This window comes from Cydia pomonella, chromosome 22 (assembly GCF_033807575.1).
Source record: "Cydia pomonella isolate Wapato2018A chromosome 22, ilCydPomo1, whole genome shotgun sequence".
Taxonomy (NCBI): Eukaryota; Metazoa; Arthropoda; class Insecta; order Lepidoptera; family Tortricidae; genus Cydia; species Cydia pomonella.
This window is the reverse complement of record NC_084724.1, coordinates 4,152,168-4,165,462: the sequence shown is the minus strand read 5'-3', so window position 1 is coordinate 4,165,462 and position 13,295 is coordinate 4,152,168. Positions and strand designations below refer to the sequence as shown.

Here is a 13,295-nt window from a genome sequence, read left to right as displayed (position 1 = left end):
ATGTCGTCCGGGGAAGCGAGTCATGGTAATCGATAGGCGTTTGTTACGCAGTTATAAAGTCTTAAAAGCCTAGCCACCATACAATCAAAGTTACGCTCGCAATTTGCAAGTTAATTGTATGTATATGTGGGTCAAATCTTGGAAGTTAAATTTGACCCACTTCCCGGTTTCCGATTGAGCTGAAAATTTGCATACATATGTAAGTCGGGTGACAATGCAATACTATGGTACCATCAGGCTGATCCGATAATGGAGACGGGCGGCCATTGGAACTCGGTGATGAAACAACGCAACTGTTGGAGTGGTTAGAATTGTCTCGATGAGTATAAGTTCTGTTGCCAGTGGAAAGAAAAGTACATTCAGCGATAAAAGCTTGTATCAAAAATAAAATTTTTGCAAAAAAAACTTCATGGAAATAAGTCACCACTATTATTGTTGAAAGGGCAAATACATATTCACATAGCATTGCTGTTATATCACATAGTACAAACTGGTTACATACAGATGATTGTGACAATTTATGTAGCTATTCTACAGCGGCGGCGGGGACAGCTAAAAATACGGGACGCGATACTTAAATAGGGTGACCCTAATTATTGAAGGCCAGGGGGTTAGACAATTTAACCAGTCGGAGTCGCGTTTAAGAGCTTACCCCTCTGTCGAAAACCTCGGCCAATGGTCATACTTATTATTATAGACTGACGTGTATCTGACATAGCTATTTGTACGTTTAGTACAAATAGCCATTACATTTGACGAGCCCCGCAAAAATAGGCAGACTGTTTTGTACAGAACATTACAGACAAGGCATCTTCAGTTGGCTAAATGCTCTAAGCCAGTGGGCCTAGCTGTAGCCAAGATGACAATCGTGCATCGACAAATGCCAATAGAACAAAAAATTGGGATTACAAATTATACTCACGGGACTATTTCCGTTCATTTTTTAAGTCTCTGTTATCGACGTATGTCGTCTTGGGTACACCCAATGCATTAGTAAAGTTTACTTTACCCTACATCATTAATGCGTACCATTTACCAATACCGACATTAAATGATAAAATACGCCTTATATCTCGACGGGCCTTGACATTTGATCTAAATGCGCCTGTAAAGCGCATCAGTTATAAAAATGCACTTCCCTTTATACGCGCGTAAGCTTGATACGTGACGCCATTTTCTTTTATGCTTCGTTTTATGTCTTTAATACCGCGATTGCGGGAAATAAGACGATGAACCGACATCTAGGGCTGTAGTATCCAGAAGGATATACTAGTAGTCAGACAAAGACAAGTTAGCAGCGAAGTGGTATAATCGATCTTGCAGCATATGCTATATGGGGTAAAAGATCGCATAAATGATTCAGCTTTTATTAAGCTGGGTCCAGACGGCTGTAATGTAAGATTACGTGTATAGCGTCAACGTGTGGACGGCACTGCGAACGCCTTTGCGTTCGAGCTAAAACCGATAGCCGATGGATTTGGCACGAGCGTTATATGTGATGCAAGAAGTGCCGTCCACACGCAGAATTCCTGTTACATTACACGATGGATTACATAACACGTTACACCCGTCTGGACCCGACTTTAGCCCATGTAATATTTTTTTGTCAATGTCGTAAGCGGCAGGACGTATTCGAAAATTTAGGTGGTTGGAAAAAAATCTGTACCCCTAGTGTAAATTTATTCGATAGCGAAACGTGACGTACGCGTTTGCGTTAAGTAAGTCTCATTTGTATGGGATTTTGAGTTTTCAAAACGTCCCACTTGGCGCGCTGTTTCTAAATCCCATACAAAATGAGATTTAACGCGTACGTCACGTCACGCTATCGAATAAATTTACACTAAGGGTTCTGACTATGCTTTTTGAAAAGCGTGATTAGAAATACCTAGTAATTTTAAAAAATCTGACTTGACTACATATACTTAGTAAGTTACTAGCTGTGTACAAAATGATGGTACATTTTTTTCAATATCAAGATGATGCCATTAAAAAAAAAAAACAAAAAATGATTAAACTAACTTATGATATTATAAAGAGTGCAACTAAAAGTTACTTTATAAATAGATATAAGTTACTTTAGGTATGTTTAATAGTTTTTTTGTATATCTATGTACCGAAAGTGGTTAGACGTTGACTTGTATACACGACGGTGTACATAATACAGCTAGAAAACTGTACATACAACACTGTACATATACTGTAAATACACTTGAGATATATATTTAATAATAATATAAATTTGGTTCAAAGAAAAGTTTTAAAAAATAAATTGAGAAAAAAAATACAAAAAAATAAAATAAATACATACAGTGAGTATGAAGTGGAAAAAGCAATCTTGTCTTTTATTTTGTAACCCCTTCCCTTTCTATCGAACCAAGCAAAGTAAAAAAAAATCTTAGATCTAAACCATACACACTGTGGGCCCGTATGACCTGACAGATTTGATAGGTGTATTAACCGCATTTAGAGACTTGTTTTAAAGATAATGACATTCCTGTGAAATTTTCTTTCTGTAATAACTTAGTGAAAATCGCCTTTTTGGCTACGACGCTGCTACTATGCGACTTTGAGACCTACGAGTATACCTATCGACAGACATTCAAGTTTAAAGGAAACTCGCAAAATTTATCTGAAAATAAAAAAAACATTCGTTGCAAAGTTTTTTTTTCGCCAAAATGTGCCCTTATGACCTCAGGAATGCGTGGTTAACCTTTCGTATAGGCCTGTCAAAAAAATTCCATTTAGCAACCATGACATCTTCATGTTTAAGTTGAATTTGGTTGAATATATATGGAGCAGATCTGCTCCTAAGCATACCAAAGGTTAAAATCTGTCGAGATATATGGGCCCACGGTGTAGGTATATAATCAATGTTCTAGAAGAGCGGAAAGGGCCTAGCCAAGATGCCATTAGTTTGCGACGTAACGATCACTTCCATATATATAAGTGCGACAGAGACATTAAGCGTTTCGTTCGCTACGGCGCAAACGAATGGCATCTTGGTTAGAACCCTTGCGCTATAAGCTCTCATATGTGTAGTCAAAAGTCGTTGGTTCAAACCGAGGTTTATAGATTATAATTATGGTGCTACTTTCCCGCACTAGTGCGGGAATGAGCAGTTTCCCTGCCTGTCGAAATTTTAAATGGCCATGTGTACTGTAAAGCGTTGTACGATACACGTGCGAAATTGCGAATAGGCAAATCGTGTCGATTTAAAATTTATCCCACTCGTTGCTAATATCCTACTTTTCGCACTTGTATCATAAATAACTTGTTTTTGAACCATCCGGCTGTTGTGTATGACTTAAGTAGGTACCTAAAATAAATAAAATACAATAAAATTTACACGGTTAATTTTCGTAACACAATTGAAATGATTAACTTAAGACTATGTATGGCTTATAAAATAAATAAGATTAAAAAAAAGACTAAATTACAAGTCCTTAACCTACGTACATTTTTATTTAAAAGTTGGCCGCCAGATGGAGGACTATTGATTCTTCCCCTGTTTGCAGTTCAAAATTATTTACATTTCCAATAGGTACTTACATATTCTTAGAAAAAACGGACCGACCTATATATATTACGAGAATATTTCTCAAGAGAATACCTGCTTCGAATATTCTCACCTCCGCTCCGCAACGCGCCAGGGGACATACTCAAACGCCCAAGTTCGGTAATCTAAGTACAAACTGCTTGAAAACTTGAAACGGGGGCTTATCTGCTCTATATAGTTGGTTGGGCACGGAATATCTTAATTATGCTTGATCCAGGTATAAAGTGTGTATCGTAGAAAGTTTTGGTAAACTAGAATAGTTGAAAACTTCGAAATTGAACTAAATTGATTAATCTAGTAATAGTACCTGTAGTTGACTCTGTTCACCCAGCTCAAATCACCCGGGTCAATTAAGTAAACTAAATTATAAAAGTACACCCTACAGTGTGGGATATCGTTGGAAAGGTCTTTCAAAACGAATAGGGGTCTTCTACAAACATTATTTGAAAAAGTGAATATGTTCGGAGATAATCGCTCCGAAAGAAAAAAATAATGTGTCCCCCCCTCTAACTTTTGAATCAGGTCAAAAAAATATGAAAAAAATCGTGGAAGTAGAGCTTAAGAAAGACATTAAATGAAAACTATAGCGGACATGATCAGTTTAGCTGTTTTTGAGTTATCGCAAAAAGTTTCACCTTCATAGTAAAAACACGTACTATCCACAGTTCATCCCTTGGTTAACACATTCACTGCCAGACAAAAAACGGCGCACTACCCCAGAAACCGGTGGTCTATAGCTGCGTACAAAACAACCTGCCCAGCGGGTTGTCCGGCATCTGAACAAAGTTCACGAGCGCCCACCAGGTGGGTTCCCGGCAGTGAATGTGTTAATAATCTACTATACTTTAAGCTCCAGTTTAGCTTATTGTGACGGAAGAGTAACTTGATTAGATTAGAGTAATTTGATGTCAACTGCTTCATTTCTGCTTCGTTATTTATTGTCGTTATTATTATAATTTATCTTAGTAATTAGGACCTGGCATTATGCTGAGTGACCTTTTGCAGTGTAGTTACAATGTTAGTTATAAGTCTTATTTTAATGTTCTTGTATAACTGTACTTATACGGAAATAACTGATATTCTATTCTATAAAGATACCTATCAAAAATATATGGTAAAATAACTATAATGCTATATTTGAATCTGGCTGTACGTACGTAGAAGACGTTGTTGTGTTGTAACGAGCACATAAGTTGTCTGTTGCGTGCGTTCAAGCTTCCCTTCACACGTGAAGGGCACAAGAAATACGCCATTTAATGTGTAAATAACACTATATGACAATGAGTCATGTTTGTTTGCGGTCTGGAACTAGTGTTGTTAATAATTTGGAGTTTGTGGGTCGACTAAAGTTTTAATTAGTCATTATCAAACCTCGTTAATCATTATAAATGTTTCAATTAATTGAAAATTAGGGCTATAAAAATTGTCTACCGTAGTACCGAAAAAAAGGCCTCAAGATTGCTAATACAATTTAAAGAGCGAATTTAATTTAATTAAAAATAAATGCTGGCTTTGCCTGTACAGTATATCGCACCCTATGTAAGCGAATAATCTCGTAAAACTGAGTAGAATTTGAGTCAAAAGACGCGAGCTCTTCCCAACTCTACCTTAAGTAGATAAAAATTTCAGAGCTTGTAATGTTTACCACTTTTCCTACTCCTCTACTGTTATCTGTCATTTATGCATTCATTAACACGAATATAAGAACATACATAAAAGATTTCAAGAAAAGTCTATATTGTCTATTCCTCATAAAAGCTCTTGTGCTTTTATAAGCTATAACGTTACTGCGATTAATGGCTACCAACCTAACAAAACCAAAACGAATACAGTTTTAAACTAAGTGCATTGCTGTCAACTTACAAAATATTCATTTGGTTGCATAGTAAAAATAATTACTTCATAAGTCAGAAACACGCATGTGACACCCGTAATATAGCAACACTCATAGACTACGAAGACCGCTTAGCGTTGCTTGTTAGTCTCCGTAGGCTACGGTGGCCAAAATTGAGAAAAAAACTGTCCAAAAAATTAATTTAGCAAGTAGCAAGTACCAGGGCCTCATGAGTTACGAGGAGGTGTCGCCGACCGGCCGGCCGCGGCCCGGGGCGGGCCGGGCGCGTAACAAGGTATGCTCGCGCGTCTTGGCTATATACTTTTGCTGTAATTTGTTTACCTAAATTAAGATTTATTTTTGTTGACTCGTAGGAAAAATATTGTATGCAACGTTGTATAAGTAGGTCAAAAAATTCTCGTGGCGTATTCCTTTACAATGTTCGCCTACGCCTTCAGCTCCGGCTCACATTGTAACTCACGCCACTCGCCTTTTTTGACCCTTCTTATACAACTGTTGCATAAAATACTATAGTTTAGTTACTTTACGTTGAATCCAGGTTGTAATCGCGTTATCTTCTTGAAAGCACAACTTGGTCGGTAGGGTTTGTAAAGAGTTGAACGTAATATAACTTAAGAGGAAATACCAGCGGAACCCCATCTCAGATGTGAGGATTTTAGGTAAATATCTCCGTCGCGCTGACGAGAGCGGCTCCTAAAATTAGTGCAATAAAGACAACTGCAACTTCGCGAAAAATCCTGCGTAAAAAATCATAGAAATCGAGGATTCGTTGTCGACATTTTGCTCCGCCATAACTTAACCAATCGCAACGAAATGAGAAAGAAATTATCTGTGTCTGACGGTTTTGATCAAAGAGCATATAATCACTACGTTGTTTTGATTTTTGCGTTTATTGTTGCCGATTCAGTATGCTAGGTTTATGGCGCTTTTATTTGGCTGTTTTTAGCGCTTTATATTTAAAAAACGAAGTTCTTATAAAAACATGAATATCAAAACAAGCAAAACGTACAGATACAGGTACTGGGAATATTGAACTCATATTCAATCATGGAAGTTTTGCATGTAAAAATTCTACTCGCTCGATTTTCTTTGTATTACAATTTTTTTAGTACGAGACATTGATATACTCTGACACACCCACTTTGTCAGTAGAAATAGGCTTGATATTCAAATTTTTGACGGGAGGTCAACCCTTCGCGCCTACATTTTTTTAGCTAGCGAACGCCCTTATGGTCAATTTACTCAATTAGCTTATGGGTCAAGTATTTGATCAAAAGGATTAAAAAGGACCGACCTTCCATCAATTTGAGAGGAAACCCCTTTTAAGTATCGGCCAATCAATTAAAAGTTTTCCAGAGAATGGGGGTTACCATAGAATGGAATGGAATTGTTGAATACTGAGAAGTTTTAAGTGAATTTTGAAGAAGCTATTAGAAATTTTAGGATTTTAAGGAGTTTTATTTATTGACCAAGCGTCTTCGTTTCAGCTTGGACATAATACATATATAATCATGCCTATTTTCCGAAGGGGCAGGCAGAGACCACGGATTTCCACTTGCTACGGTCCTGGCATACCTCTTTCGCTTACTTCACTTTTATAATCTTCCTCATACACGCTCGTCGGTTTAGGGTGCTCTTGGCCTGGCCTTTCTCCGGGATTTCCCCGATTTGATCAGAGAAAGTCTGCCGAGGTCTACCCCTTCCAGCTCCCTCTTCTACTTCTCCCTTATACACTCTCTTTGTTAGCCTTCTTTCACTCATTCTTTCCGTGTCCCAAACCATATCAACATACCTTTTGATATTTTTGTCATTACATCTTCGTTCAGTCCACACTTTACCCTGTTCCTAATTCTATCTTATAATCTCACACCACACACACTTCTTCTATCGCTTTTTGGGCAAAATGCTTTCGTAAATTATGCGGATATTCTCCTCTGCAGGTTCGAATTTCTCAATCGATTCTTGTGAAATGTTCTGAACAGCTTGCGTAGCCAAAATGCCAATCGTTAACGCTCCGTAGCGAACGAAACGCAACTGTCACTGTCGCACTAATATGGAAGTTTGATAACGAGAGATGACTACGCTACGCTACGGAGCGTCAACGATTGGCATGTTTGATACGCTGGCAGGTTTCAATTTCTCTGTCGTCAAAAATAATTAAGAAGACCTCCAACCAACTGTTTTGTTACCAAAACTCACTCCATACAACTGTTTTGTTACCAAAAATACTATTATTTTCGTAGTCTACATCTAGCGTCAAGTAGCGGAACTCTCAGTACTGCTACTCGACCATAGATGTCGCGGCAAACAAAAAGTCCAATCCTCAAAGATTTTCAGCTAGTATTATAACCAGAGTAAGCGTAGGAGTTAAAAATTGAGTTCCGGTCTACAGCTCACAGAGCCACGAGTAATATATATTATGTGGCCTACAAAAGCTTTAGGTAAGGTTATTAGGTATACTAGTGCTCTTTAGATGTATGCGCAAGACCTAGGGTATTCAGTTTATATCTAGGTATTTAGCTACCCAAGGTTATTTCATTCGTTCTGTAACCGTACCATTCTCCGTTCCGCGTCGAGTAAAAATAAAACGGTCGATTAGTAGGTCGGTAGTACGATTGTTCGCAATTAAACTCTGAACAAATTATACACAAGATTACAGATAGTACTTAGGAATATATATGTCGCAGGGAAATGATGAAAACAGAGATTTTAAAAAAATTCTAAGGGATATGATCAAATCACGCAGGATTGTAAAATGGCGAATCCATATCATCATGTCCCTAGAAAAATTCAGTCATTTGACCAAATCACTGACTCTGTTTAGCAAAAAGACAAAATCGGCCAATAAACGCGACATGATTTTTCATTTCATTAGATTTGTTTAGGAATTTGACAAAATCCCTAATCACGGCAGTAAGTTGACGAAACGAACTCAAAAAGTCAACTAGTTTTATATAAGATGGTGATGTGATTAAATCTCTGAACTGGTTTAGTGAAATGACGACAGCAAGTACCGAATAGGTACAACATTTTACTCCACAGTTTAGCAATTTGATCAAATCTCTGTCTTGATTAAGTGAAATGGTAAAATAATATGTCAAAAGTAGGTACCTATCAAAGTTGTTTATCAAGCCAGCTATTTTAATCAAATCCAAGAATAGGTGGTTGTAAACTGAAACATTATTATTTATTATTAAGACGGCTCGTCTCATTAATTATACCATACTTTCTTACCTTCTGATGGTAAAGTTGACAGTTTTGACGGTAATGAAATTTGATCATTGTTGTATTCGGTACTTGCTTTCATTTCACTAAACCAGTTCAGAGATTTAATCAAATCACCATATACATACCATTTTCTAGTTGAAACTTTATCATTTCCCTGCGACATATATAGTGCATGTCGTGTGAGTGAGAGCGTGCGTAATAGAGATGTTAGCCCTTTGTATAGGATTTATTTCGTTTATAAAATAGTATTTTATACAATCCGTACCCAAAGGGTAAAACGGGACTCTATTACTAAGACTCCGCTGTCCGTCCGTCCGTCTGTCTGTCCGTCTGTCACTAGGCTGTATCTCATGAACCGTGATAGTTAGACAGTTGAAATTTTCACAGATGATGTATTTCTGTTGCAGCTATAACTAAAAATACTAAAAAATAGAATAAAATAAATATTTAAGGGGGCTCCCATACAATAAATGTGATTATTTGCCGTTTTTATAGATAATGGGTACGGAACCCTTCGTGCGCGAGTCCTACTGGCACTTGGCCGGTTAATATGGAGGTAGTCCCTATCCCCGGAAAGCTGAAGGAATGTCGTCTGCAGTGGTACGGACATGTCATGCGCAGATATGACGGGTATGTGATTAAAACAGCGGTGTACCTGCCGGAAAAAGGAAGTAGAGGCCGCCATCGACGTGGTCCACCAGCATGATCATGTTAAAGAAAGAGGAGCCTGGGTACCTAGCCAAGATGCCAATGGTTTGCACCGTAGCGAACGAAACGGTTTTTATATATTTATTTATTAATACAAAGCATATACATTCTAAAAATTATGACAGCGAACAAAGACCCCTAATGCTTAACTGCCGCTGTAATCGCTCTTATTTACTCTTAATATTATCTTATAAATAAGTTTATTGTATACATTTTAAAGCTATAGAGTATTCTATTACACGAAGTCGGCAATCATGTTTCTTATTATAAGGTGTTACGAGTCTAGATTCTGCATATACCCCGCCTTCGTATCTCTGTCTATCACTCTTCTATATTAGTGCGACCAAGACATTAGCGTCTCGTTCGCTACGGAGCGTAACCCATTGGCATCTTGGCTAGGCACCCTGATTCGACAACCCTAGACAGCATGTCATGGCGCAGAAAAATTTGGAGAGCTGACAGTAACTAATGTGGGGATCAGCAAAGAAGAAGAAGACTTCTGAGCGAATCTCGTAGCGCTACGGCGTAGTACGTAATGCGCAGCGCAGCGTGAGAAGAACTCGTACCACGAGTTGACACTTGACGTTTACGTTAGGGAATAGGGTTGCCACCCTTTTATATATATATAGTATGGGTGGCAACCATATGCGTAAACCCGATCGCGGTCCATTTCCTCGCACTGATGGATTAGTGGGATAGAGACCGAATGCGATCGAGTTCACGAAGTCGTAAACGTATATCTTAAATGCCACCTCTTGGTCGCCGTACAAATGGACTGAAGATTTGGTTAACAAGACGAAAGTAGACAACTGCGTGCAAATTGCTTTGTCGTCATACAAACTAGCCTACTCCATTTTTGTTTTAAAATACGTTTCATGGGAAATATATACATACTAAAAAATACTCAAAATATGCGACGATAACCACAAGAAAACAATTACCTACTCTACAAATTGTACGCGATGCTTTAGATTCATTATTTGCCTTGAGAAACGTTTTCTTTAACTGTAATACTAAGAAAAAAACATTTAGAGTACCTACATATGTTAAACTTTCATTAAATGATATTTTCGGTAAGTCTTTCATGTGTCTAGAGACATTGGGATACCAAGGGGCCCACCGATTACCAAGTTCGCCGGACGATAACGGCCTGTCAGTTATCCGGAAAAGCTGACAATCGCGAATAACTGACAGGCCGATATCGTCCGGCGAACTAATTAGTGGGCCCCTTTAAGGCTCATTTAGATGACGCGCGAATTCCCATGCAAGTCTTGTAACATTGCGGAATATTGAGGTTACATCCAATTCAGCCGACCGATCAAATACCGCAATGTATAAGTACAAATTTTCTTGAGCGCGTGCCAATAACTGACAGGCCGATATCGTCCGGCGAACTGGTAATTAGGGGGCCCTTTAAGGCTCATTTAGATGACGCACGAATTCCCATGCGAGTTTTGTAACATTGCGGAATATTGAGGTTACATCCAATTCAGCCGACCAATCAAATACCGCAAAGTACAAATTTTATCAAATCGGTTTTACAAAAGCTATTGTGTCTTAAGCGGGTGCCAAAGCAAAAAAGTCGTTAAAATGGTATTTTATACAATAGTAATATAACAGACAGCTTTTCAGTCGAGTACCGTGTTTTGGCAACGAAGCTTGCTGAGTTGCCAAAGTGAGGTTTAACAGATTTGGATCTGAGGCGTAAAAATCGCTTTATAAGATTATAATAATAATTGAGCCTATATACGTCCCACTGCTGGGCACAGGCCTCCTCTCATGCGCGAGAGGGCTCGGGCTATAGTCCCCACGCTAGCCCAATGCGGATTCGGGACTTCACATATACACCTTTGAATTTCCTCGCAGATGTATGCAGGTTTCCTCACGATGTTTTCCTTCACCGAAAAGCTAGTGATAAATATGAAATGATATTTCGTACATAAGTTCCGAAAAAACTCATTGGTACGAGTCAGGATTTGAACCCGCGACCTCCGGATTGAAAGTCGGACGTCATATCCACTCGGTCACCACCGCTTTATAAGATTAATACATATAAAATGAAACTTGTTCTCGCACCGTCTACATTAGCCCTAAAGCGAATACCAAAACTCAAGTTAGGTATACTGTTGAACTCGCTTAATAAGATTATATTTTCGCGTATTTTATTTATTGCTTATCACTACGATTATGTATAAACTATCTTAACGTATCGCATCGCCTCCAGTATGCTCAAGCCTTAAATAGTTATTTTCCTAATATAAACTGAGATTATGGATCCATCAACTATGCTGATATCTGAAGGCCAGCCTTCCAGATGCATAATGTTGTATGCATTGAAGCTTACTTCAAAGCCCTGTTCATCCAATTAAAAGCACATTTTCTCACATCACCAATGAATTTCACGTGAACAAAGAACATATTTATAAACACCGTTTATTTGACGTTAACGTTATTTTTAATAAAGTTCAAATTCGTTTAGCATATTTACTAAAGCAAACTTGGTAAATGAACGTTTAAATCTAAACTGTTTCACTTCACGTCAAATATTCATTAAAAGCTCAACCTTAATACAACAGTTTAAAGTCGAAAATGCATTGCGCATATCAGTCTGAAGGAGCCATTTTGTTTAGAGCGTTGTGATACGGAGGGTAGTTCGCGCAGGCGCGGTGCGGCGTAAACACCGTATTACGGGCAGTAATCGTACGCCAGGCGCCGCGGGCGGTCGTGTCGCGTTGTGTCGGATCGCGTGTGCCGTGTGGTCAAATACATTGTCAAACTGTGGATTTTTCCTGTGATTCTTAAGGTAAGATACAATTATTTATTCAATTTAGGTTGTCAAAGTGTGTGTACATGGAGATTTGTATGGGTAGAAGTGTAAATAATTAATACTATAGGTTGGTATTATATATTGACGGCATGTATTGGTTAGTTCGTTGAGTCATAAGACAATGTGTTCGGTATGGTTGAGTGAAAATAACTGAAAACCGATTATTTACATAACGTTAAAATAACAAACCGTTGTTTATAGATGTGGATTATGTTTTGAACTTCAATGTAATGTATATTATTTATTACTCATGTATAGATGAATAAAGTCTAGCATTTGAAACCTTTTCACAATAAAAAATAATGCATACCTAAAACGAATCAAGATCTAATATTGAAATTTGGGCAACGTACATAGTGCCCCATAATTCAATTGATGTAGGTATCTATCTGTATTTTCTCCGTCCGCACATCAAAACTTGCCAAGACAAACACAATCTTGATTTGTCAATATAAAGATTCATAATCGAAAGGAATGGGAGACCTTTTGACCGGAGCGGCTTGGTGGTATTGGTATAGCAGGTTGCAAAACATTTACGTTAAGTAGATACGTAGACAATGCTACAATATTTAGAGCCGAGTTTAGTATATCTACATATACTTAGCAGTAGTTTTACATATATAAAGCGGTGGTGGCCTAGTGGATATGACGTCCGACTTTCGATCCGGAGGTTACGGGTTCAAATCCTGGCTCGTACCAATGAGTTTTTTGGAACTTATGTACGGAATATCATATGATATTCACCACTAGCTACTTATTCGCTGAAGGAAAAACATCGTGAGGGAACCTGCGTACATCCGCGAAGCAATTCTAAGGTGTATGTAAAGTCCCAAACCCGCATTGGGCCAGCGTCGGGACTATAGCCCAAACCCTCTCGACCATGAGAACCCAGTGCCCAGCACCAGCCCAGCAGCAGCCTGTGCCCAACAGTGGGACGTATATAGACAGAATTATTATTTACATATAACGTTATTTCAGTCTCGGTATATTGCGGCTGCGGACAGATTTTTTTGGTTTAGGAAAACATATGTACTATTGTACTTGTAGGTGCTTAAACTATGTTTTGTTGTTATTTGACCAGGCAGCTAGGTGACAATAGTTTGTTTATGTGCTGTAACACA

The 13,295-nt window shown here is 38.3% G+C and overlaps 1 protein-coding gene across 1 annotated transcript in view; it reads left to right on the top strand.

Annotated features, from left to right (window-relative positions):
* The first annotated feature begins 11,762 nt into the window (after positions 1–11,762).
* The window catches only part of LOC133529948 (uncharacterized), a 276,394-nt gene continuing 274,861 nt past the window's right edge, over positions 11,763–13,295 (top strand). Inside the window, exon 1 of the mRNA XM_061867733.1 lies at positions 11,763–12,150. The gene's annotated coding sequence lies outside the window, so the exon portion shown is untranslated. The remainder of the gene's footprint in view (positions 12,151–13,295) is intronic.